The sequence below is a fragment of the Mobula hypostoma genome, chromosome 5 (assembly GCF_963921235.1).
Source record: "Mobula hypostoma chromosome 5, sMobHyp1.1, whole genome shotgun sequence".
NCBI classification, from domain to species: Eukaryota; Metazoa; Chordata; class Chondrichthyes; order Myliobatiformes; family Myliobatidae; genus Mobula; species Mobula hypostoma.
In genome coordinates, this window is record NC_086101.1 from 40368073 (window position 1) to 40393835 (window position 25763).

Sequence of the window (25763 nt, forward strand, 5' to 3'; positions counted from 1 at the left end):
CATGTTTTGATGGTCAAAGTGAGCATAGAAGACATTGAGTTCACATGGGAGCGAAACCTTGTTGTCACCTATGTTGCTAGGTTTCATTTTATATCAGGTGATAGCATTCATGCCCTGCCACAGCTGGTGAGCATCCTTTAGTGATTCAATTTTGGTCCTGAATTGCCACTTTGTACGTGAGGTAGCTTTCCGGAGGTCATACCTGGACCTATTGTATTTTAATTGGTTGCCAGACGTGAACTGGTCTTCACCAGATTATAGTTCATCCAGGACTTCTGATAGTGGAAGACTGGATGATTTTGTAGGGGCACACTTTTCTACATAAAGTCCATGACAGCTGTGACATATTCATTCAGATTCTCTGATGTGTCCTTGAACATGACCCTGTCCACCAAATTGAAGCAATCTGTAGCCTCTCCTCAGCCTCCCACAACCACCTCTTTGTTGTCTTTAGTCTGGAGTCTCGCTCTTTAGCCTCCGCCTGTTTGAAAGTAGAAAGGGGACAGACAAATGATAGGATTTCCCAAAATGCATTCTAGGGATCGAACAGTCGGCATTCATAAACATACAGTACTATAACAAGGTCGTGAGGGTTGGGAGCCCTTGTGCTGCAAGTGATTGGACAGAGATTTCTTCAAACAAGCGTGACTGAAGTCTCTGGCGTTGATTTGAAAGATGTTATGGTAGGCTGTTTCTTGTTTACTGATCACAGCACTCAATACATTGAGTGCTTACCTGATATCGGCCTTTAGCAGTATGTAAAATGCAGTCAGGATCACAGAGAAGAAACCTCTTGGTAAGTAGAAAGATTGGCACTTAATCATTAAATGTCTCAGGTAGGGGAAACAAGTGTGCGACAAAATCGTTACATCCAAGCACCACAGATTTTATCATAAAACACAGACCCCACCTTTTTGCCTTCTCTGAATCAGCAGTCCAGTCTATCCAGTGTAGGGAGAAGCCTTGGGTCTTACCAGCATATCCAGCACGTCTAATGTCAACCATGTTTCTACGAAACACAAAGTGCAGCAAACTTTCATTTCCCTCCGAAGCAGCAGTCTTGTCCATAGGTCCTCTATCTTGTTCTCCAGTGACTGTGCAATTTGCTAATATGATACTGGGTGTAGATTTGTGCCTTCAGAGTGTGACCCTGTGGATGACCCAGTTCCTGGCCAATGTCGTCGACTGAAGATCATGGGAGATTGAAACATCGACACAGCAAGTGTGAGCACTGCTGTTGAAGGTCCCTACCCTCAAGCAATATATTTCTCTCTCTTGATGGTGAGTGAGAGTTTGTTGGTCCTCGAGGTGGGAGTCTTAGACAAGCGATACAGCAGATTATAACATCAAAACAAATGAGCTGCTGGTCTCCCGCTCTCATTTGTTGCAGGCATCTCTCTCCCTCACAAGAAAGAGAGAGAGCCTGCTTGAGGTGTCGACGTGCTGGAATGGACAGTAGATTTTTGATGGACTCTAGATAATGGGCTCTTTGGGAGCTTTGCTATTGCATGATGGGTGATGGGGGGGTTGATGCTTCTGCTGGAGCATGTGCATGGGTGGGGGATGGGTGCTTTAAGGCTGTAATATCTCTGTCACTTATTCTTTGGTTTCTTTTTTTTCTGTTTCATGTATGTCTGTGAAGAGTAAGAATTTCAGGCTGTGTTCTGCATAATTTCTCCGATACTAAATAAAATCATTGACCATTTGAACTTAGGGAATTAAGTCAGGTTCCGTGATTTTCAAAATAGTGAAAATGACTTTGCCTTACTTCCTGTTTACAAAGAACCTCTCCACGAGAATCCATGGAAACCGATGTACTGATGACGCTGCAACAGTTCAACAATTACCTGACTTAAAATGTCTGGAGATAACATATTATTGAGCAAGGTGTGACTGAGGTTTTCAGTGGCATAGAGTTTTTTTCGTAATAATTGGTTATGTTAAATGTGAGGTTGAATTCCCTATTTAAAAATGCATTTTTAAGATGCATTTTAAAAATAAAATACATTTTATTTTTAATTTTCACTGTTTATAACGTTACTGTTTCTATCCAAGGCATCTGTGTGTATACCTTATTTAGTTCTGTTTTCTGCAATGTTAAGATTATTTTCTTGACTCTTTCAAAGTCAATGTTAAAGTCAAAGTTGAGAATACTGTCATATGCACAAATCCATATGCACGGGTGCAATGCAATATTTACTTGCAGTAGAATCACAGGCACATATAAACAGTATTCACAATGAAAAACATAATTTAAACATAAAATATGCACTATCTTTACAAGAAAAACTCAATTAGAACAAAAATAAAACAAAGTCTTTTTCAGTATAAAGTGATCAAAGTGGTCTTAGTGTTGCTCAACTGCTGTAATTAGGGTTTTGCAGGTTGGTTTAAGAAACAAATGGTTGAAGGGAAGTAACACACATCAAAGTGGCTGGTGAACGCAGCAGGCCAGGCAGCATCTCTAGGAAGAGGTACAGTCGACGTTTCAGGCTGAGACCCTTCGTCAGGACTGAAACGTCGACTGTACCTCTTCCTAGAGATGCTGCCTGGACTGCTGCGTTCACCAGCAACTTTGATGTGTGTTGCTTGAATTTCCAGCATCTGCAGAATTCCTGTTGTTTGAGTTGAAGGGAAGTGACGGTTCTCAACCTGATGGTGTGGGACTTCAAGCTTCTATATCTTTTTCCTAATCCTAGCTACAAGAAAATGGCATGGCCTAGATGGTAGGGACTTTTGACGGTAGATGATACTTTCTTGAGCCAGCACCTCCTGTAAATATCACTGATGGCAGAGAGGGATGTGTCTCTGGTTATTGGGCTGCGTCCATAGTTTTTGATTTGATGTCACAGAGAACCACAGCACAGGAACCGCAAAGCACATGTCTAATTGATTGGGATCAGAAAAAACTGCAGAGGGTTGCAAACTCAGCCAGCTCCATCATAGGCACTAGCCCCTTCAGCGTCGAGGACATCTTCAGACAGCGATGCCTCAAAAAAACGACATCCATTACTAACGACCGCCATCACCCAGGATGAGCTCTCTTTTTATTCTGACCATCAGAAAGGAGGTACGGGAGCCTAAAGACACACACTCAACAATTTAGGATCAGCTTCTTCCCCTCTGGCATCAGATTTCTGAACGCACAATTAACTAAGCTATGAAAACTGCCTCATTATTTTTGCTCTCTTTTTGCACTACTTATTAATTAAAATTTTGGTATAAAGTATATTTCTTAGTTTTTAAAATTAACTTTATTTATTTATTTAGAAATGCAGCACATGACAGGCCCTTCTAGCATAATGAGCAGCACACTAGTCTAATCATAGGACAATATACAATGACCAATGCGGGAGGTAACTGGATCACCCAGAGGAAACTCACACTGTCACAGAGAGAACGTACACACTCATTACAGATGGCGTCAGAAACGCACTCTGTATTCTGAATGCCCTGAACTGTAATCGCGTCACACTAACTGCTGCACTACTGTGGCATATTTTTAAGTATTTCATTGTACTGCTGCCACAAAACAACAAATTTCATGACAAACGTCAGTGATCATAATCCTGATCCTGATTCAGATTCATCTTTGCAAATTTTCCCTGCGTTCTCTAATATTATTGATGTCTTTCCAAAAGGCAGGTGACCAGAACTGCACACAATACTGCAGATTAAACTTCACCAAAGTCGACTTCAACATAACGTCCCAACTCCTGGACTCAATACTTTGATTTATGATGGCCAGAAGCTCGCTTTGCAATCCTATATACTTCTGACAGCTCTTTCAAGGAATTATGGATCTTTATTCCCAAATTCCTCTGTTGTACCTCACTCCTCAGTGTCCTGCCTTTTACTGTCGAAGTCCTACTTTGGGTTGTTCTCCTAAAGTACAGCCCCTCACACTTGCCAGTAATAAATTCTATCTGCCATTAATCAGCCCATTTTTCCAGCTGGTCCAGATCCAGGTGCAAGCTTTGCCTTCCTTCCTGTCCACTACAACCCTCATGATGCATTAATGAGAATTTTCCAAGGTGTATCGCTATTCAGTCAACTTGAAGATGTCATTGTGGTGGATACCAATAGTGCTAGCCAACAGGCTTGAGATCTAGTTGTCCAGCCACATGTAAAACAACAGAATGCATTCAACAAAATAAGCTTCAGAATATCTCACCTGACATCTGTTTTACATCTTTTCAAGGTTATGTTGCTGGAAGTTCAAAATTCAAAGTAAATTTATTATCAAAGTATGCATACGGGTATGTCACCATTTATTATCCTGAGATTAATTTTCTTGCAGGCATTCACAGTAGAACAAAGAAGTACAAAAGAATCAAAGAGAAAAGAGTCTTCACACAAAGACTGTCAAACAACAAATGCACAAAAGAAGTTAAACTGTGCAAGTACAAAAACAAATATCAGTAAATAAATAACATTGAGAACATGAGTTGTAGAGTTGTAAAACATGAGTTAAAAGTGAGTCCAAAGTTTGTGGAATCAGCTCAGTATTGAAGTAAATGAAGTGATCCATGCTGATTCAGGACCCTTATGCTGGTGGTGATGGCATCCGTCAGTCTCAGGAGACCATGGGTCTGCGCCTGGAAACTCTTGCTTCAGTCTGCGTAAGAGCAGCATCTGTTGTGGCTGTAGAGTCCCACACGGGAGTGACAGTCTCGGCTGCAGCGACTGCCCTTGAAGGCACTGTCCTCCAGTGTTGTCTTGGTGCTGTTTTTCCGACGAGTGCGCTTTTCTTCAGCGGCAAGCCTCAGCTTCTCTTCTCCTCTTTTTAGCCCTCTGCGTAGTTCCAGCCTCCAGTCTGAGCGATCACTTGCGATGTCCTCCCACCTCTCGACGTTCATTTTCAGTGACTTCATGTCTCCCTTGCAATCGTCTTTGAAACGTAGATGGGGCTGCCCTTGTACTCACTTGCCAGAGGCCAGTTCCCTTATAATTGAAAGGTAAACTGTTCCTCAACCTGGTGGTGTGAGAGCTAAGGCTCCTGTACCTCCTTCCAGATGGCAGCAGCGAAAAGAGTTCATTGCTTTCTCTGGTAACATTCTAAGTAATTCTCATTTTAAGATTGACAATTTGCATAAGAAACAAACTAACAGTTCAAAGAAAGGAGCTGGAAATTCAGTTTAGTTCTTCAAAAAGCAGGCTTTCCTTAGTCACATACTAGTCAGATGGATTCAAGCAGACGATAATAATATGAGGGAGAAATGAATAGAAAGAAGGACAAGAGGTGAGGTGGAGATTGATGCACACCACAAGCATCAGTATGGATAGATTGGGCCAATGGCTTTTGTCTGTGAAGTCAATTTTATACAGTTCCACATAGATATTAATCACTGTTGCCAAACATCCCTTCAAAACCAGCAGACATGTGAGAGATAAAGAAAACAATTTGCATTTATATGTCAGATTGGTTGTTAGATAATTGGATCGATGTTTACACAGCTCAGTGACCTAGATCTTTTGATTAAAAAGGGGAGGAAAAGCTAATTAAATCAAGGGTCAGTCCAATCTAAGTTCAAAGACAGAATTTGAATATCAAAGTCAAAGAGGAAAAGGAAACTGCTCTGTTAGCATAATAGCATAAAAGTAAAGCATTGGAGTTAAGGCAGATGCAGCAACTTGTCTCAGCTGATATCCATATCAACAGCAAATGTTTTAATTTATATAGTATCATCAATGTACTAAAATACCCTGGTAATCCTATTAGATTCCTTCTTCTGAAGTCTTTTCACTCTTCCACCTATCACCTCTCAACTTTTCACATTATTCCCACTTTCTCCCCTCCCTCACCTTCCTAACTTCCCTCTCCAAAATAGATTTTTCAATCACTCATCAGTTTAAGCTCTTCCTCCCCTCCCCCCAACCCCATACTCTTCTATTCTGGCTTCTTCTCTCTTTCTTTTCAGTCCTGATGAAGGTTCTTGGCTCAGAACATCGACTGTTCATTTCCCCCCGTAGATGCTGCCTGACCTGCTGATTTTGTATGTTTTGGTCAAGGTACTCTGTGATACTTAAAAGTTGCTGGTGAACACAGCAGACCAGGCAGCATCTATGGAAAGAGGTACAGTCGACGTTTCGGGCCGAGACCCTTCGTCAGGACTAACTGAAAGAAGAGATAGTAAGAGATTTGAAAGTGGGAAGGGGAGGGGGAGATCCAAAATGATAGGAGAAGACAGGAGGGGGAGGATGGAGCCAAGAGCTGGACAGGTGATTGGCAAAAGGGATATAAGAGGATCATGGGACAGAAGGCCTAGGGAGAAAGAAAATGGGGAGGGGGAAAAACCCAGAGGATGGGCAAGGGGTATAGTGAGGGGGGCAGAGGGAGAAAAAGGAGAGAGAGAAAAAGAATGTGTGTATATAAATAAATAACGGATGGGGTACAAGGGGGAGGTGGGGCATTAGCGGAAGTTAGAGAAGTCGATGTTCGTGCCATCAGGTTGGAGGCTACCCAGACGGAATATAAGGTGTTGTTCCTCCAACCTGAGTGTGGCTTAGCTTCATCTTTACAGTAGAGGAGGCCGTGGATAGACATGTCAGAATGGGAATGGGACGTGGAATTAAAATGTGTGGCCACTGGGAGATCCTGCTTTCCCTGGCTGACAAAGCGTAGGTGTTCAGCGAAACGATCTCCCAGTTTGCGTTGGGTCTCCCAATGTATAGAAGGCTACATCGGGAGCACTGGACGCAGTATATCACCTCAGCCCACTCACAGGTGAAGTGTTGCCTCACCTGGTAGGACTGTCTGGGGCCCTGAATGGGAGTCGCGTAGGGAGCGATCCCTGCGGAAAGCGGGGGGGGGGAGTGAAAGATGTGCTTAGTGGTGGGATCCCGTTGGAGGTGACGGAAGTTATGGAGAATTATATGTTGGACCTGCAGGCTGGTGGGGTGGTAGGTGAGGACAAGGGGAACCTATTCCTAGTGGGGGTGGCGGGAGGGTGGAGTGAGAGCAGATGTGCGTGAAATGGGGGAGGTGCGTTTGAGTGATACTTGACAGACACATTAAAGCGGATAATAGGTGAATTGGTTTATTACTGTCACATGTACTGAGGGTCAGTGAAAAAAATTATTTTGTGTACCATCCATACAGATCATTTCATGTCAATGGTGCATTGAGGTAACACAGGGTTAAACAATAACAAAGAAGAGCAAACTGTTACAGACACAGAGGAAGTGCAGTGCAAGCAGACAGTAAGATGCAAGGGCTATGATGAGGTAGATGGAGAGGTCTAGAGTCTATCTCAGCATTCTAGCGGACAATTCGATACTCTTATAACAGAGGAATAGAAGCTCTTCTTGAGCCTTTTGTACGTGCTTTCAGGCTTTTGTATCTTCTGTCTACTAGGTGGGGGAGAAAGAGAAAATGTCCACGATGGGTGCAATTTTTGATTATGCTGACTGTTTTACTGAGGCGGTGAGTCGTGTAGGCAGTGTCCACAGAGAGGAGGCTGGTTTCTGTGGTGACCTGAGCTGTGTTCACAATTATCTGCAGTGTCTTGCCATCAGAGCAGTTGCCATTCCAAGCCATAATGCATCTGGAATGGGATGCTTTCCATGGTGCATTGATAAAATTGGTGAGGGTCAGATTTCTTGAGTCCCCTGAGGAAGTACAGGTGCAGGTGAGTTTACTTGACCAAATACATTGTGACAATGTGCCAATGTTTCGAATTTAAAGAATATATTAAGTGGGGAGAGAATGCCAGAATTTAGGAACTGGACAGTAGAAGACATAGTCACCAGTGGTGGATTAATTTAACCTGAGGAAATGGAGAAGTGCAGAGATTTGGGAAGCAGGGGGATATTACAAATCAAAAGAGGATAGAGAACCCAGATATCTAAAAAGAAAAATGTGAATTTTAACCTACTGAAAAGAACATTCCAATAACAACTTCCCTCAGTTTCCCTCCATCTTACTTTTGTTTTCCCTCATTCTTGTGGTCTTCTCACCCCTTCTCTTCCACCACTCTCATGACCTGTCCATTAACAACCTTTGGTTCCCCTCCTCTTTCCCTTCCTTCCATGATCCACTACCCTCTCCTAATAGAATTCTTCCAGCTTCTCATATCATCCCCGCCCACCCCCCATCACCCACCCAGCTTCTCCCTCACCTGCTCTCACCTATCACCTCTAGCATGTACTCATCCCACTCCCCTTTCTTCTCTTTCTAGCTTCTGCTCCCTTCCTTTCCGGTCTTGATGAAGTCTGAAACATTGTTTGCTATTTCCCCTCCATGGAGGCTGACTGAACTTGTGTGATCCTCCAACATTGTGTTCATGTTGTGTAAGATTTCCAGCAGCTCCAGAATCTTCTATTTGTGAATTTTAAAAATTCCAGACTGTTTTTCAAAACAGGTAAAATATAGCTTCTCTTTTAGAGTTAGCAGATGTTTTTAGTAGATCAATCCCATCAAATGATGCTTTCTGCATTTTATCCATATAATTCCCTTTTGAGTTGAATTCTGCACCTAAAGCTTTCTGACTCAGGAAGAACCAGTGCTGCACACTGCAAATGATAAGGGCAATAGAACTTCAGGGTGTGAGTGCATCAATTATACTGGCATGGCAGCAGCAACATTTCAATCAGAGTTTGATGAGATTTTGTATGTCACCAAAAACTCCATCAAATTTCTATAAATGTACCATGGAGAGCATTCTGACTGGTTGCATCACCATCTGTTGCAGAGGAGCCACTACACGGGATCAGAGAAAACTGCAGAGGGTTTTAAACTCAGCCAGCTCCATCATGGGGATCATCCTCCCCATCATCAAAGACATCTTCAAAAAACAATGCCTCAAAAATGTGACATACATCATTAAGGTCCTCTACTATCCAGGACATGCCCTCTCCTTGATACTACCATCAGAGAGAAGGTACAGGAGCTGGAAGACACACTCTGTGTTTTAATAACAGCCTCAATGCCCCAACATCAGATTTCTGAATGGACAATGAACATATGAACATTACCTCATAATTTTTGCTCTTTTTGTATTACTTATTTAACATATATATGTGTAGGAGTATGGGAAAGGGGCAGGAAAAGGGGAAGGGAAAGAGGAGGGAGCAAATAGCAACAGAGACATTCCGCAATGATCAATAGCCGATAGTTTGGAATTAAATGACTCTGCCTTGTGTATCAGGACTGGGTGTGGCTGCACCTGCAACACTCCACCCCTGGTATTCCTTCTCTGCTGCTTATCCCGCGCACCTCCCATGGTGCTCCACATGGATAGATAGAAACATATTGGATCCTGGTTAATTGGGCTATTGGGTAATCGGGACACCCACTTAAAGAACAAAAACTAATTGAGCATAAAGCCAGGTTCCCTTTGTATATTTGGAATGCTATGCCACTTAATTGGGACAAGTGAATATTGCTGTACATGCTAACCAGTATCAGTCGTGTGCACTTACCTAGTCATTAGACACTACTGCTTGAAGTAAACACTTTTTAAATAGAGTCAGTTGCATGTGTTTGTACTTAAAAAGCAATGTTTTTTGTCACTGATAGTTGGTGAAAAATTAGCGGTAAGTCAATTCCGAACTGTTTCATTCACTGTGGTTTCAAGCGTTCAGGTTTGGAGATGACAGAAATGGCCAGGGGTGAAAATGAAATGATTTCCCTCCATCGACAAGTTAGGCACTACGAAGGACTTGATGGTATTCACAATCATCCTGAATATTATAATGAAAACAAAGATTTGAGGGATGCAATCATTGGATACATTTATGTGAAGGCAGTCCATTACCTGCACTAGGTGTCTACACTGATTTTGTTTATTTACAAAAGAACCTGGCAGCATACATTTTTAAAAAATTCCTCCATCGATAACTATTAGGAACTAATACACAGTTTTATAGTACTGCAGTATTCTCATTTGTTCTGCATTTCATTTAAATACATAATCTGTTATTCAGTTTAATAGTAGCTTGTCTTTTTGTACCTTTTTGTCACACCGTCTACGTCAGTCTACCCCTCTAAATGTAGTCACCGGAGATGAATAGTGCTTGTAAGAGAGGCTCCTGCGATGCCAGCAGTCACTCTGAGTGAGCTGAAGAAGGCAGTGGCTGCAACTGGAGATGAAATCCATGATTCCATAATCTTTAATGCTTTGCACAAAAAGGGGTACTTATGAAAGAGAGGCAAGGAAAAAGCCCTAGTTTGAAATGAAAACATATCCTTGCTTGTAAAGACTTTACAAAGTGTCACTTAGAAGATACTGTAAAGATATCGGTGAAGGTCTTGAGGTTGGATGATACTAAAGTGGAGCCTTTTGGCCTCAATTCTAAGTAGTATGTGTGGTATTAATTTAATATTGCACACAATCCAAGTAACACCATCCCCGGTGGAGGTACTATCATGCTATGGGGATGCTTTTCAGCAGCAGGGACTGGAAATCTGGTCAGGATTGACGGGAAGATGAACGCTGCTGAATAGGGAGATCCTGGATAAAAACCTGCTAGCCTCTACCTGAAAGCTTAAACGAGGAGGAAGTTTGTCTTTCAGCAGGGAACGACTTAAAGCTCACTGCCAGAGCAACCATGAAGGGGCTTCAGATGAAAAAAAAATTGATGTCCTTGATTGGCCCATTCAGAGTCCTGAATTTAACCCTATCAAACATGTCTGGCAAGACCTCAAGATTGCTGTCCACTGCTGCTCTCCAACTAACTTGGCACAGTTTGACCAATTTTGCAAGGATGAATGGAGAAATCTTACTTCATCATGTTTTGCATAGCTAATAGAGACTTATCCAAAAAGTCTACAAGCTGTAATAGCTGCGAAAGGTGGTTCAACTAAATACTGAGTAATTGGTGGTTCAACTCAGCACTGATGTATACTTTTAAACCAGCGGTCCCCAACCACCGGGCCGCGAGGAAACGATATGATTTGGCGATCGGAGTCAGCTGCACCTTTCCTCATTCCCTGTGTGCCCACTGTTGAGCCATTACGCGCGCTTCGTCCATGTTGAAAAGTATGTTTGACATAACATTTCTGCCGGCATTCTGGATCAAAGTCAAGGCTCGGTATCCTGAGATAGCCACGGAAGCAACGAAAACGTTTCTTCCATTTCCAACATATCTCTACGATGAATGCAACGAAAACTAAATTGCGGAATAGACTGGACATAAGGAACCCCCTTCGAGTATCGCTGTCTCCCATCTCCCCTCGATAGGACCGTGTTGTTGCAGGAAAACAAGCCCAGGATTCCCACTGATTCAGCGATATTGGTGCGTTGCAATGATTTTATATGTTTATACGGGGAAAATATGCGCTGTGTGTTTAATATCCAAACATTACTTAAAATGTTACGCTGCTATTGACTTATATAACCATATAACAATTACAGCACGGAAACCGACCATCTCTGCCCTTCTGGTCGAGCCGAACGCTACTGTCACCTAGTCCCACCGACCTGCACTCAGCCCATAACCCTCCATTCCTTTCCTGTCCATATACCTATCCAATTTAACTTTAAATGATAATATCGAACCTGCTTCTGCCACTTCTATTGGAAGTTTGTTCAACACTTACTTCAAGCTTCCCTGTCCTCCCGATAATTGACTTATCGCTATATTCATGCGAGGAAAATATGCACTGTGTGTTTAATATTAAATTCGTTAGATAAACCCTTTTAGAAACGAAATTGAGTGTATTAGCCACTTGTCACCGATATTCCGGTCCTGATTAAACCCCCCCCCCCCAAACAGAATCGCCAAAAACGATTTATAGAGAAATAATCGGCACGTGCACACATGCGCAAGTGACGCATGCGCACTGGTGCCCGCGCAAGGCTTCAAGGTCATTGTAGTCTTTCTCGGGACAACGTATTCGACTGCAAACAACAGGAATTCTGCAGATGCTGGAAATTCAAGCAACACACATCAAAGTTGCTGGTGAACGCAGCAGGCCAAGCAGCATCTATAGGAAGAGGCGCAGTCGACGTTTCAGGCCGAGACCCTTCGTCAGGACTAACTGAAGGAAGAGTGAGTAAGGGATTTGAAAGCTGGAGGGGGAGGGGGAGATGCAAAATGATAGGAGAAGACAGGAGGGGGAGGGGTGGAGCCGAGAGCTGGACAGGTGATAGGCAGAAGGGGATACAAGAGGATCATGGGACAGGAGGTCCGGGAAGAAAGACAAGGGGGGGGTGACCCAGAGGATGGGCAAGAGGTATATTCAGAGGGACAGAGGGAGAAAAAGGAGAGTGAGAGAAAGAATGTGTGCATAAAAATGAGTAACAGATGGGGTACGAGGGGGAGGTGGGGCCTTAGCGGAAGTTAGAGAAGTCGATGTTCATGCCATCAGGTTGCAGGCTACCCAGACGGAATATAAGGTGTTGTTCCTCCAACCTGAGTGAGGCTTCATCTTTACAGTAGAGGAGGCCGTGGATAGACATGTCAGAATGGGAATGGGATGTGGAATTAAAATGTGTGGCCACTGGGAGATCCTGCTTTCTCTGGCGGACAGAGCGTAGATGTTCAGCAAAGCGGTCTCCCAGTCTGCGTCGGGTCTCACCAATATATAAAAGGCCACATCGGGAGCACCGGACGCAGTATATCACCCAAGTCGACTCACAGGTGAAGTGATGCCTCACCTGGAAGGACTGTTTGGGGCCCTGAATGGTGGTAAGGGAGGAAGTGTAAGGGCATGTGTAGCACTTGTTCCGCTTATGCGGGTAAGTGCCAGGAGGGAGATCAGTGGGGAGGGATGGGGGGTACGAATGGACAAGGGAGTTGTGTAGGGAGCGATCCCTGCGGAATGCAGGGGGGGGGAGGGAAAGATGTGCTTAGTGGTAGGATCCCGTTGGAGGTGGCGGAAGTTACGGAGAATAATATGTTGGACCCGGAGGCTGGTGGGGTGGTAGGTGAGGACCAGGGGAACCCTATTCCTAGTGGGGTGGTGGGAGGATGGAGTGAGAGCAGATGTACGTGAAATGGGGGAGATGCGTTTAAGAGCAGAGTTGATAGTGGAGGAAGGGAAGCCCCTTTAAAAAAGGAAGACATCTCCCTCGTCCGAGAATGAAAAGCCTGCTACCGCTGGCAAACTTACTACCGCCCCCGGCCCCCCGGATCGGCCGGTCTGCAAGAATATAGTCAATATCAAACCGGTCCGCAGTGCGATAAAGGTTGGGAACCCCTGCTTTTAAACTGCTGACATTTCAGTTTTTGAATTTTTAGTTTTTCATGCTTTACAGTTTTCCCTCCTTTTTGGGAGATCTATAGTGATAAAAGGAGCATGTGATTCACAAATAAAAATTCTCGGTTCAATTGATCAAAATCTGTGGTTGTAATACTCATTTATATGAACAAAAAGTTGGGGGTTAAATACTTTTACAACGCACTGTATATATAGATCAGCACAACACTGTGGACCGAAGAACCTGTATTTTGCTGTATTGTAGCAACACACAAAAAATGCTGGCGAACGCAGCAGGCCAGGCAGCATCTAAAGGAAGAGGTACAGTCGACGTTTCGGGCTGGGACTCTTCGTCGGGACTAACTGAAAGAAGAGATAGTAAGAGATTTGAAAGTAGGAAGGGAAGGGGGATATCCAAAATGATAGAAGACTGGAGAGGATGGGTGGATCTAAGAGCTGGGAAGTAGGTTGGCAAAAGGGATACCAGGCTAGAAAAGGGAGAGGATCATGGGACGGGAAGCCTGAGGAGATAGAGAAGGGGGCAGCGGAGCCTGGAGGGTGGAGAGCAGGCAAGGAGTTATTGTGAGAGGGACAGAGGGAGAAAAAATGAGAGAGAGAGAGAGAGAGAGAGAGAGAGAGAGAGAGAGAGAAGGGCGGGAAAAAACAAACAAACAAAAAAATATATTAAATAAATAAATAAGGGATGGGGTGTGAAGAGGAAGAAGAGCATTAACGGAAGTTAGAGAAGTCAATATTCATGCCATCAGGTTGGAGGCTACCCAGATAGAATATAAGGTGTTGTTCCTCCAACATGAGTGTGGCTTCATCTTGACAGTAGAGGAGGCCGTGGATAGACATATCAGAATGGGAATAGGACGTGGAAGTAAAATGTGTGGCCACTGGGGGATCTTGCTTTTTCTGGCGGACAGAGCGTAGGCATAGGTCTTCCAGCCTGCGTCGGGTCTCGCCAATATATAGAAGACTGCACCAGGAGCACCAGACGCAGTATATCACACCAGCCGACTCACAAATGAAGTGTCGTCTCACCTGAAAGGATTGTCTGGGGCCCTGAATGATGGTGAGGGAGGAAGCGAAAGGGCATGTGTAGCACTTGTTCCATTTACAAGGATAAGTGCCGGGAGGGAGATCAGTGGGAAGGGATTGCGGGGGGGAACGAATGGACAAGGGAGTCGTGTAGGGAGCAATCCCTGTGGAAGGCAGAAAGTGGGGGGAGGGATCCCGTTGGAGGTGGCAGAAGTTACAGAGAATGATATGTTGGACCCAGAGGCCGGTGGGGTGGTAAGTAAGTACAAGGGGAACCATATTCCTAGTGGGGTGGTGGGAGATGGACGCTCTGAATTTTTTCAATGATTTTGAGTTCCCTGGCCCCCACCGCTTTATTTTCACCATGGATGTTCAGTCCCTATATACCTTCATCTTCCACCAGAAAGGTCTCAAAGCTCTCCACTTCTTTTTAGATTCCAGACCTAACCAGTTCCCCTCTACCACCACTCTCCTCCATCTAGCGGAATTAGTCCTTACTCTTAATAATTTCTCCTTTGGCTCCTCCCACTTCCTCCAAACTAAAGGTGTAGCCATGGGCACCCGTATGGGTCCCAGCTATGCCTGCCTTTTCATTGGCTTTGTGGAACAATCTATGTTCCAAGCATATACTGGTATCTGTCCCCCTCTTTACCTTCGCTTCATCGACGACTGCATTGGTGCTGCTTCCTGCACGCATGCAGAGCTCGTTGACTTTATTAACTTTGCCTCCAACTTTCACCCTGCCCTCAAGTTTACCTGGTCCATTTCAGACACCTCCCTCCCCTTTCTTGATCTTAAAGTCCCTATTTCTGGAGGCAGCGTATCTACTGATGTCTACTATAAGCCTACGGACTCTCACAGCTACTTGGACTATTCCTCTTCCCACCCTGTCTCTTGCAAAAATGCCATCCCCTTCACGCAATTCCTCCGTCTCCGCCGCATCTTCTCTCAGGATGAGGCTTTTCATTCCAGGACGAAGGAGATGTCTTCCTTTTTTAAAGAAAGGGGCTCTCCTTCCTCCACCATCAACTCTGCTCTCAAACACATCTCTCCCATTTCACACACATCTGCTCTCACCCCATCCTCCCGCCACCCCCTAGGAATAGGGTTCCTCTTGTCCTCACCTACCACCCCACCAGCCTCCGGGTCCAACATATAATTCTCTGTACCTTCCGCCACCTCCAACGGGATCCCACAACCAAGCACATCTTTCCCTCCCCCTCCTTTCTGCTTTCCGCAAGGATTGCTCCCTACACATTTCCTTGTCCATTCATCCCCCACATCCTTTCCCACTAATCTCTCTCCTGGCACTTATCCTTGCAAGCGGAACAAGTGCTACACATGCCCTTACACTTCCTCCCTCACCACCATTCAGGGCCCCAGACAGTCCTTCCAGGTGAGGCGACACTTCACCTGTGAGTCGGCTGGGGTGATATACTGCGTCCGGTGCTCCCGATGTGGCCTTTTATATATTGGTGAGACCCGACGCAGACTGGGAGACCGTTTCGCTGAACACCTACGCTCTGTCCACCAGAGAAATCAAGATCTCCCAGTGGCCACACATTTTAATTCCATGTCCCATTCCCATTCTGATATGTCTATCCACAGCCTCCTCTACTGTAAAGATGAAGCCACACTCAGGTTGGAGGAACAACACCTTATTTTCCGTCAGGGTAGCCTCCAACCTGATGGCATGGATATTGACTTCTCTAACTTCCGTTAATGCCCCTGCTCCCCTTCACACCCCATCCCTTTATTTATTTATTTATTTGTTTGTTTGTTTGTTTGTTTGTTTATTTATTTATTTTTTATTCCCCCCCCCCCTTTTTTCTCTTTTTTTATCTCCCTCTGGGCTCCCCTCCCCCCTTCTGTCTCCCCCCCAGGCTTCCTATCCCATGATCCACACCTTTCTCTAGCCTGGTATCACTTTTGCCAATCAACTTTCCAGCTCTTAGATCCACCACTCCCCTCTTGTCTTCTCCTATCATCTCGCATCGCCCCCTCCCCCTCCCACTTTCAAATCTCTTACTATCTCTTCTTTCAGTTAGTCCTGACGAAGGGTCCTGGCCCGAAATGTCGTCTGTACCTCTTCCTATAGATGCTGCCTGGCCTGATGCATTCCACTAGCATTTTTTGTGTGTGTTGCTTGAATTTCCAGCATCTGCAGATTTCCTCGTGTTGTGCTGTATCGTTCTATGTTCAGTGATTAACTAGTGTTGGAGTTACAGAGACAGTACAGTGCAAGCAGCCAGTAATGTGTAAAGCCGTAATGAGATAGACCATGAGGTCAATGTCCATCTCATTGTACATGAGGACCATTCAATAGTCTTATAATGGTGGGATAGAAGCTATCCTTGAGCCTGGTGGTACATACATTCAGGCTTATGTATCTTCTGTCTGATGTGAGATTAGACACTGAAGGCAGTTTTGAAGAGATTGAATTCAGAAATGATCAAGAGGTTAGGACCTGAGGAGCAGAGAAGGCTAAGAAGTTGTGGGCTGGTGGTGGTTTCAAGGACAGCAAAGTATGCAAGTATTTTTGAAAATGGAAGTTTTAATGTTTAGGATCCCTTTAATGTTCATTCCCAGCTTCTTTCCAACAGCCCGCAAAATTCCGTTAGGAATCAGTCTTGTATTTCTTTGACAGATTCCTCTTGTATCTGTTTTGTATTTTGTTGACAGGACCTGTCACCGTATTTTTAGTTCCAGTTTTCACTATACCATAATTGTTTTCTTGTTTGATTACATTCAGAAAAGAGATTAAAAGTAATGACTCAAAACATGAAAAAGGAAGCAGAAAAAAATAATTTGTTGAAAGGAGGCCAGCAGAACTAAGTAGACTGGTAGATTAGCACGGATTATATTGCTTTGTACTGCCAGTCAGTTTTGGGATTTAGTAATGATGACCAGCCTTTCAAACACTATAATGGGTAGGAAATAAACTTATAACATATGTTACTGACTACTCTTACAGTTGGTTACGGGCAATATGATGTGACCACATTAAAAAAAAATACCCTGTTTAATTCTGAGTTTGAAAAATCACAAGTCAACATAAAGTGTCACACCAATAATATGATGGTGACATTTTCTTTACTGATTTCAGAACACAAATGACTAAGATTACTACTTCTAACATTTTGTGACAGCTATTACATATGTGAAAATCACTTCTTATTTTATCTTTTATTGACCTTTACTTCCAGAATGTGATGAACTTGTAGTGATTTTTTTCCTCCCCCAAGCACATAATGAGAGATTTATGTACTGTGCCCAAGATTGTACTGATACAAACACAGCCACAAACACACACCAAAGGAAAACAATGAATAATGTAACAAAAGCAACCAGCAAACAAGACCGTGCTTTCTAATTTGCGCAGAAATTTCAAACGCATCTGCAGATACCTCTCTATTCCCAGTCTCCCACTTTTCAGATGGTGGAGTTAATGGGGTTATAATCTTGTAATTAAGACAGATAATTTTAATTTCTCCAATGGCACTTTATTATGATAATCTTGTTAAGATTATAGTGTTCATTTGTACCTGCACATTATGATCTGGCTTGCATGGAAGTTTTTACAGCTACCAAGCCTCTAAATAATTAAACACGCAGGAAAATAGAAGCTGCAAGGATCTGCTCTTTACCAGGAACAAAGTCATCCTTTACCCGGCATGAATCCATTAAGGGACTCAGCAAGCAACAGCATCTCATATTTATTGGAGCCACCAGCGAGCGAAGATAAAACTTCACTAATTGAACCTTTAATTCCACATTTAATGAAACCTTTATATTCAACCAATATAAATTCTACACTTTGACAAACAGGATTTCTAAAGCAAATCTCATTAACAGAAGTAGCGAGAATGAAATTGATACTTGGATCAAACACTCGCGGTGAATGTGTGATTGAAGGAAGTCTCCTAATCACAGTGACTAAACTATATCGCTCTTCAGTTAGTTGATAGTGCCTGAGTTTTGTTTTATTGAAGGCAAGATATAGCAAGCTTAATAGTCAAAGGACTATTGATGTTGCAGAACATTTTGACCTTCAGATAACCCATGTTGAATAACACTTTACTTGGAATTACATGGATAAATTGCTTTAATTTTTATTTCAGAAGTATTGTTTCCTCCACAAATAAATCACTGAGGAATGAAGCAAGACTTGCTGTAAGTTAGTGAAGGCTCTTAAATGGTACATAACTTTAAATCAAGTTTACGGGTGCAGGGGTGAATGGGAGCTGGTGGCCTTCAGTCTTCTGTCTTTAGACTATTATTCCAATGCTATCCAGAATGTTTTTCTTTGCATTCCCTTCTCTGATAATGCACACTCTCTATGAACTTGACCTCCTGTACCTATATCCTGATTCTCATAGAATACGTTCAGCTATCACTAGTCGGCTTCCACATTAACAATGATCACACTTTGACTTAACAAATCCCATCACTGTATTCAGAGCACCATATGCACTCGTCCCAACTCTACTCACCCTTCCAGCACACCCCCTAAAACTGGAACTTTTGCACTCAGAATCAGGTTCATTATCACTGATATATGTTGTGAAATGTGTTGCTTTGCAGCAGGAATACAGAGCAAAGGAAAAAAAATACACTATAACTTACAATTATTTATATGTGTGTGTGTATATATATATATATATATATATATATAATATGTAAGAGACAGAGAGGAAGAGGGTGGATTCCAGTTCACTGGGACATATTGGGACTACAACATTTTGGCCTATTTAAGCTGATTGACTGTTGACTCTTTTCCATAGATGTTGCCTGGCCTGCTGAGTTCCTCCAGTATTTGGTGTGTATCACACCAATGCTATCTTAGGTGTCTGCTCATCCAGTGTTATTTAGTAACACATCTGTCTCATACACCGCCCTTCTGCATTGAAAGTGCATAGCACACCAGGTCAGAGGGTCAAACAAAACAGAAACAGGCCTTTCAGCCCAACAAGTCTGTTGCCTTCTATCAAGCACTATTTATATAGATCCCCATATCAAGATCAACCTCTCCACTACACCTCCCAGTTCCCCGCCCCACATAGGTGCAACCACTCACCTACACACTCGGGGCAATATACAGCTTCAATTCATCCAAACCTCCTTGGGATGTGGGGGGAAATTGGAGCATATGAGACGGTAAGGGGGAGAACATATAAATTCAGCACAAGCAATGTCCGAGGTCAGGATTGAAGCTGGGTTACAGGCGCTGTAAGAACACAGTTCTCGCAGCTTGCACAGTGTGTCATCTTGACTAGGGTAAAAGTTAGGCATATTCAGGAATGACCACCCTCGTTGTGTGGGAAAGAATAGCCAGGAAAGTGAAGATGAATGGATCAAAGGGAGAGAGCACAATGTTTGCAAAGGGAAGGGTATCAGCAGGGATCAGCCTGATCAACCAGCTCCTGCTAGGCCCTGTCATTCGAACTGGCAGGAGATGCACAGGAATTTCATCTGAATAAGCACGTCATGTCAAGCAATACTCTCGGGAAGGAAAATCAAAGCAAAGCTGCAAGATCTTAGCCTGATTTAATCAGCGGATGCATATAACTCTCTGACTAAAGCAATTTACTCAGCTCCTAGATGCAGGCGGATCACACCGGCTCATCACCATGTGATGGAATTGCAGTGACATGGTGCAAAGTGAAGGAGGTTAATGAGACGTTTTACGATTGTCTGCCATGAGCCACGTGTGTGAAACCTAAGACAATGCAGCAAGGTCAGTTCAGTGTTAATCTCTGTCACACAGTCATCCAATGTCATTACTGGTAGATGTCAGGTGGGACAGAAAGTTCAGATCTGGACTGAGCAGAATATGACCACTGACAGTTTGAATCCAACCAAAGGTTTTCCTTTAGAGTAGCCTCCAATCTGACGGTATGAATATCGATTTCTCTCTCCCCTCCCCATATTTTTCTATTCCTCATTCCGTTTCCAACATTGTCATGGTATGGAGGTCTGCATGCCTCAATGAACCAGAGTATTATGTTGGCTGGAGTCAGGGCTTTATGCTTTGGCAAAGGGTACAGGCTACACTAAGAGTGGTTCACCAGTCCTCCAGTTTAGGGAGTTCAGCTGAAGGCCAACAATCCAGACTGATCAAACAAAACTGTTACTGAAACATCTTTCTACATCTGTGTGCATCAATATTTCTGAGTCTCAACCTCAAATTTATATGAATGACTGTAATAAAAACTGTGATATGGACAGGATAAAGGAAGCCCTGAACATTGCCAGAGATGGAGGACCCTCATTGCTGCCCAAAACACCAGTGATGTAACAGGCAGAAAGCAGTAAGCAGTATTCTATTTCCCTTCTCACCCCTTCTCTTCTACTCGCCTGTCCATCATCTCCCTTTAGTTCCTCTCCTCCTTCCCTTTCTTCCATTGTCCACTGTCCTTTCCTGTTAGAATCTTTCTTCTTCAGCCCTTTACCTCTTCCACCAATCACATGCAAATAAAATGGAGATACTGAAAAATTCTAACCTGGATGTGGCAGCACATTCTCATAAAGTATTTGTAGTCCTGCTGCAATTGTGAATTTCAAAAGTGTATTAACCATACATGACTTGACTTCTAAATTATAGTGCAGATAACTTCTCTACAATTGCTGACAGTCAATGGGATACAATCTGTGGTGAACCATCACCATTATCAGATCTGCTGCATTTGATGGATGCTTCATAACTCCTGAGGTATCCAGACTGACCCAGTTGTGGGTGAAGATCCTTACTGACAAAGGATGGAATGCTGCTGCTATCGGGCGATGGGCAATCATTGCACTGAATTGAGGACCAATGCACAAGCTGAGCGAAGGAGCAAATGAAACTAACTTTGAGATAATTGTCAAGATAGATTAAAACGAAATATGAAAATAACAGGTCTCAACTCAACTATTATTGATGGCTCAATTGAATAATGATAGGATATGAATTCTTACATGGTTGTCAGTGCTATTCTGGTATTGTGGTGCACCCAGAGATTCAGTAATTATCTTTGAATTCTGTGTGCAGAATTCTGCTTTTTTCACTCATCTTAAGTACTTAGAGACAAGAAACATATGCACATGACTAAGTCACACCGGTTTACTATCAGTAGCTAGTGTCAGTTACCTGGAAATTATTGACAATGGTGATTAACTTGCATCTTTGGAGTTTTAGCTTGTCTGAACACTGAATGGTGTGTGCCTCAAATAGCTTCTGGCAACCAAGTCCAGCTCCTGGACTTCACATGAGTCTTAGCTACTAAACTCAGCAGAACTGACAGGAGGAAGGGCAAGGGTGGGTTACTTGTGCCTTAAGACTAGTTGCTTCAGGCAGATGGGGCTCGTCTGTTCAGGTCGACAGCTCATCTGGGAGAAGGAAAACTGATCACAAACCATTGCTGCCTTGCAGCTATACCCACTCATGGGGAAGGTTTCGGGTGTAAGTCCTGAGGGAAAAATCCAGAGTTGGAATTCCTCAGGCAGTCCTACATTGAGTTCAACCCTGACTGGCAACTCCAGAGATGCTGCTGGTGCCAAACTGTATCAGTCTCTGCCCTTCTTTTAGGTCCATCAGATGTGAGAAGAGAGAGAGAGAGCTTGCTACATGGGCAACAGCTTGCTCTCCATATTGTCCTGTTCTGGCTTGCATATCCAGACAACTAGAACACAACATCCATGGTCAACCTTGACCAACGGAGGTCTTGCTATTTTTTGTTATAAAACATGCACCACACAGCTCTTACAGAGTACAATACTTGATATTTTGCTAAGTGGTGTAATTTAACAGTTTTAAAGGTTGAGTTCTCTATAAGGCAAAGTTTTGCATTAAATATTTAACAGTTAACTTAATTCTAACTGAACCTACAGTTTCTTCAGTGATGTGCAATGACAAAATTGTTTCCTGTTTGTCGTGGTTTGCCAGGTAATTACGAAGCTGGCTGGAGTTGATATTCTGATGATAATTATCAGTGTGGATTTGATGTTCTTTGGGACTTCCATCAGTACATGCAAAGGAGACTTTATGATAACACAGTGATAACAGTATTCAAAACTTAGACTCTTGGTAAGAATGGGAAGTGGGCATAGTTGTTAAAATGGATGTCTGCTTAAATTTCCAAGTGGAGATGAATTAATGAGAAGGATCAGTAACAATTCCTGAGAAGAAAAAAACTTAAGGAACAGGAGAAATCTAATTGAAACAGGCATCAAAGAAAAGTACTTGTTGGCTTATCTTAAAGGGATTTACACTAATCCTGTACATTTAATTAGATTAGTAACGAGACTGAATTATAAGTCTCACCAGAAGATAGAGTGCATTTGGGTTTGCAGAAGACATTTGATAAATTGCCGCAAAATTTATTGCTTAAGCCAAGAGGTCATGACTTTCGAAGTACTATATTAAGATGAATAGAAGATTAACTACCAGAAAACAGAGATCAGCGAATTGTCAGTCATATCTTAGCAAGGCGCAATGGATACCAGTACTTGGACCTCAAGTATTTCAATCTCTATTGATGACTTTGTGTTGTGTATTGTTTCCAAAAGGAAACAAATTACTTACTTACTGCCTTTTTCTCTGCTGGCATTTAAGGCAGTAATGAAGGTCCTCCATCTCTGTCTGTCTATAGCGTCACACTCAGATGCAGAATGATTATTCATTGCTGTTCCTGTAACAATTTTTTTGACCAGTTCAAGTTGCTAGCCCTGAGCTGAAGCCCCGAAATTGGAGGACTGGTGGACCACTCTGAGTCTGGCCTCTACCCTTTGACCTGTTTGGCATGGGTGACCCTACCAAGAACCAAAGCACAAGGCCCTGACTTCAGCCAACATAATTCTCTGGGTCATTGAGCCCACAAGCCTAAAAACTCTATAACAAGGTAGTGGACTGCTTGAGGGAAAGGAAAACATGGCTTGAAGAAATTGGAAAGAGCATGAAAAAATGAGAATTGCTCAAATTGTGATGGATGAGCTTATTAATTAACAGAGAAGTAATATGTTAGTGCCTTTAATTCCTAGGAAAGCTAAGATGACTCTTACCATTTTTACACCCTATCCAGATGCATCACAGCTTAGTCCAGCAACTGCCCTGCCCAAGCCCATGAGAAATTACAGGGGATTATGAACACAGCCCAGTCTATCACACAAACCAGCCTCCCCTCAATAGAAACAGCACACACAAAATGCTACAGGATCTCAGCAGCTCAGGCAGCAGAATCCATCAACAGCTCACTGCCTCATGAAAGCAGCCAACATGATTATTGACGAATCGCACCCCAATCATTCTGTCTTCTCCTGTCAGGAAGAAGATACAAAAGCTTGAGATCGCAAACCAGCAGACTCAAGGATATATTCCATTCTTGATAGACTCTGTATATACTGTATATATTACTACAGTGGCATGCAAAAGTTTGGGCACCCCTGGTCAAAATTTCTGTTACTGTGAATAATTAACTGAGTCGAAGATGAACTGATCTCCAAAAGCCATAAAGTTAAAGATGAAACATTCTTTTCAACATTTTAAGCAAGATTGGTGTATTATTTTTGTTTTGTACAATTTTAGAGTGAAAAAAAGGAAAGGAGCACCATACAAAAGTTTGGGCACCCCAAGAAATTTGAGCTTTCAGATAACTTTTACCAAGGTCTCAGACCTTAAGTAACTTGCTAGGGTTATAACTTGTTCACAGTCATCATTAGGAAAGGCCAGGTGATACAAATTTCAAAGCTTTATAAATACCCTGACTCCTCAAACCTTGTCCCAACAATCAGTAGCCATGGGCTCCTCTAAGCAGCTGCCTAGCACTCCAAAAATTAAAATAAATGATGCCCATAAAGCAGGAGAAAGCTATAAGAAGATAGCAAAGCCTTTTCAGGTAGCCGTTTCTTCAGTTCGTAACGTAATTAAGAAATGCGGTTAACAGAAACGGTGGAGGTCAAGTTGAGTTCTGGAAGACCAAGAAAACTTACAGAGAGAACTGCTCATAGGATTGCTAGAAAGGCAAATCAAAACTCCCATTTGACCGCAAAAGGCCTTCAGGAAAATTTAGCAGACTCTGGAGTGGTGGTGCACTGTTCTACTGTGCAGCGACACCTGCACAAATATGACCTTCGTGGAAAAGTCATCAGAAGAAAACCTTTCCTGTGTCCTCACCACAAAGTTCAGCATCAGAAGTTTGCAAAGGAACATCTAAACAAGCCTGATGCATTTTAGAAACAACCCCTGTGGACTGATGAAGTTAAAATGGAAATTTTTTGCTGCAATGTACGTTTAGAGAAAAAAGGATGCAGCATTTCATGAAAAGAACACCTCTACAACTGTTAAGCATGGAGATGGATCGATCATGCTTTGGGCTTGTGTTGCAGTCAGTGCCACGGGGAACATTTCACTGGTAGAGGGAAGAATGAATTCAATTAAATACCAGCAAATTCTAGAAGCAAACATCACACCGTCTGTAAAAAAGCCAAAGATGAAAAGAGGATGGCTTCTACAATAGGATAATGATCCTAAACTCAGCTCAAAATCCACAAAGGACTACCTTAAGAGACGCAAGCTGAAGGTTTTTCCATGGCCCTCACAATCCCCCGACTTAAACATCATCGAAAATCTGTGGATAGACCTCAAAAGAGCAGTGCATGCAAGACGGCCCAAGAATCTCACAGAACTAGAAGCCTTTTGCAAGGAAGAATGGGCGAAAATCCCCTAAACAAGAATTGAAAGACTCTTAGCTGGCTACAGAAAGTGTTTACAAGCTGTGATACTCACCAAAGGGGGTTTTTCTATGTACTGACCATGCAGGGTGCCCAAACTTTTGCTTCAGGCCTTTTTCCTTTTTTGTTATTTTGAAACTGTAAAAGATGGAAATAAAGAAGTAATCGTGCTTAAAATATTAAAGAAATGTGTCATTTTTAACTTTATGCCTTTTGGAAATCAGGTCATCTTTTACTCGCTAAGCTATTCACAATAACAGAAATTTTGATCAGGGCTGCTTAGGTCTCTGTAACATCTGGTGACCCAGTGATCTGTGTCTTGAACCAATGTCAGAACATCTATCAGCAGGGTGATCTGTCGCAAGGCACCTGGCCCTGATGGTGTACCCAGTAGGGCTCTGAAAATCTGTGCTAACCATCTGGTGGGAGTATTCAAGGACATCTTCAATTTCATTTCTGCTGTCAGAGGTTTCCACCTGCTTCAAAAAGGCAATGATCATATCAGTGCCCAAGAACAGCAGGGTAAGCTGCTTTAACAACTATTGCCCAGTGGCACTCACATCTACAGTGATGAAGAGCTTTTGGATGTTGGTCATGGCTAGAATCAGCTCCTGCCCAAGCAAGGTCCCGGACCTGGTGCAAGTTGCCCATTACCACAATAAGTCTACAGCAGATGCAATCTTATGGGCCCTCCACTCGGCCCTGGATCACTTAAACAATAGCAATACCTACATCAGGCTGCTGTCTGTTGATATCAGCTCAACGTTCAAAACATTCATACCCTTCGTTCCAATCAACAAGCTCAAAATCCTGGGCCTCTGTACCTCCCTCTGCAACTGAATTCTTGACTTCCTCAGCAGGAGGCACC